Source organism: Myotis davidii, unplaced genomic scaffold (assembly GCF_000327345.1).
Source record: "Myotis davidii unplaced genomic scaffold, ASM32734v1 scaffold488, whole genome shotgun sequence".
NCBI classification, from domain to species: Eukaryota; Metazoa; Chordata; class Mammalia; order Chiroptera; family Vespertilionidae; genus Myotis; species Myotis davidii.
Genome location: NW_006300365.1, coordinates 2474694 through 2477321, shown reverse-complemented (window position 1 = coordinate 2477321; position 2628 = coordinate 2474694). Strand labels below are relative to the sequence as shown.

Genomic DNA, 2628 nt, shown 5'->3' with positions numbered 1-2628 from the left:
TTGAAACAATCTTTAGTTATTGTAAATTTAGATGGCATAATTTTTATATATCGGACCTTTTTCTTTTAAATAGACTTGCTGGACTTTCAGAGGTATACTTCCAGCATCTTTGGACATCTGCATAGTTAAAAATGATACATAAAAGCTATTAATTGGCTGAATAGATATGTTAGATATTTAAATTTGTGACAATCTCTCATACCTTTGGGAGACTTATATCAAATTTATAAAATTATATATTTTTTTCTAATGTGGCAGCTCACATTTCCTAGAGAACAAAGACATAAGATATCTCATCTAACTTCCATGCCTGTAACTATAGTTAAATCTACAAATTCATGTAGAGTTTTGTGTAGCACTAACCTGGTATAATTTCCCTCAAATTTGTCTCGTCACTACTTAAAAGTCCACTATTAGAGATTTGCTTCTTTATATCTAATAAACAACAACAGAATAATATATTTATAGAGGAATTGACATTCACTTCAACAATAAAAGGTCCAGAGACAAAAATTATTTCACTTTTATATATCTTATGTTATATTATGGAAGTTAGAACAGATATTTAAAAGAAATAAGAGACAGTAACACATACATACATATATACTTTTTTGTTGTTTTTGTGTTCTTTTTTGTTTTGTTTTGTTTTGTTTGTTTGTTTTTAGCTCATAGAGTCACTTTTATTGAGAACTAAAGTTTTAGGAACAAACCACAAAAATAATTCTTCCCTTGGATTGGTTTCTGTGATCTTACAGTGAGGAGCCTAGAATGTGGATGGTCCTCTAACTTTCAGACCGATCAATGACCTTCTGTATCCACTTCTTCAGGCGGAACACATGTGCGTAGAAGCCACACTTCCCATTCCTGTCACAGCCTTCACCCCACGAGACGATGCCCATTTGATACCAGCGGTTGGTATAGGGGCTCTTCAGGACAAAGGGTCCCCCACTGTCACCTTCACAGGAATCCCCTCGTTTCCCTTCATAGGGCTTGTAACCAACACAGAGCATGTCGTCGGTGATGCGACTGCGGGTGGAGGCCTTGCAGACGGGCCGCTCCACGATGAGCAGGTTCACCATCTGCGGGACGGTGGGCTGCACCTCAGCATGACTGGGTATCCACGCCTCCTGCAGGTTGCCCCAGCCTGTCACCCGCCCTTTGTATCCCGCCTGGAGCAACCTGGCTGCCATCTGCTTGTTGGGCAGGCACACGGGGTGGATGGAGCTGCTGAAGGTGATGGACCTCTTGAGCTTCAGCGGGGCGATGTCGCGGTCCAGGATGTCCCTCCAGGTGTACCTGGGGTGGATGGAGATCTTCTCCAGAATGGAGATCTTTTCCATGCCTCGCTCATACCTGGCGCGAGAATGCTTGCCAGTGTGCACCAGAAGGTCATTCGCAGTGAAGTTCTTGTCCCAAGGCGGGTACAGGAGACAGTGGGCAGCAGTGAGGACCCAGTGGTCACTGATGAGGCTGGCTCCCCACAGCAGCTCCTGGGGACGCTTCCGGAAAAGCATCACGTGCCAGGGCGCCAGGCCTATCTCGGTGTCCCAACCCTCCAGATGCTCCAGTCTATGTAGGACTCCAGCAGCTACTGCTCCGCAGCCCACAATCTGCCTCCCCAGCCTTGAAGGTCTTCTCATTGAAGAAGGGCTGGAATTCCACGGTGGTGCACTCGGGGGATCAGGGGGGTCCCTCAGCCTGGCCTGTGCCCTCTAGCAGTCTGGGACCCCTCGGGAGATAATGGCCTACTGGCTTAGGCCTGCTCCCAGATGGCAGAGGGCAGGCCCAATCCCTAGGTGCAGCCCCTGGTCGGGCTCAGAGCAGGGCTGATTGGGGAGTTGGGGCGCAGCCCCCTGTCATGCACAGAGCAGGGCGGATCTGGAGGTTGCCATGCCACCCTCAGTCAAGCTCAGGGTAGGGCCCATTGGGGGGTTGGGGCACCACCCCCTGTCACACTCAAGGCAGGGTCGATGGGGAGATTGTGGCGCCACCCCCTGTCACGCACAGAGAAGAGCCAATCAGGGGGTTGGGGCACTGCCCCCTGTCACGCACACAGCAGGGCCCATCAGGGGGGTTGGGGCTCCATACCGTCACCCACAGAGCAGGGCCCATTAAAAAGTTAAAAAGCTCCCACCTGTCACGCACAGAGCAGGGCCCATTAGGGGGTTGGGGAGCTCCCCCCTGTCACACACAGAGCAGGTCCCATCAGGGAGTTGGGGAGCTCCCCCCATCACACACAGAGCAGGGCCCATCAGGGGGTTGGGGAGCTCCCTGTGTCACACACAGAGCAGGGCGAATCAGCAGGTTGGGGCGCCGCCCTCTATCACCCACAGAGCAGAGCCAATCAGGGGGTTTGGGCGCCACCACTGTCACACTCAGGGCAGGGCTGCAGGGGAGGTTATGGCTCTACCCCGTCACACACAGAGCAGGGTCCGTGGGGGGGGGGGAGTTGGGGTGCCACCCCCTGTGCACATAGAGCCACAGGGCGATCAGGGGGTCTGGGAGCTGCCCCCTGTCATGCTGATCCTGGTGCCGGGAGGCCTCACGGCTCTGCTGATCCCGGTGCTTGGAGGCATATTACCCTTTTACTATGTAGGATAGCGGCCTGGTCCATGGGTGGGGGCCGGC

General features: G+C 51.9%; 1 pseudogene; it reads right to left on the bottom strand.

Annotated features, from left to right (window-relative positions):
* Nucleotides 1–654: 654 nt before the first annotated feature.
* LOC102769863 overlaps nucleotides 655–2628 on the bottom strand; it is a 4124-nt pseudogene continuing 2150 nt past the window's right edge.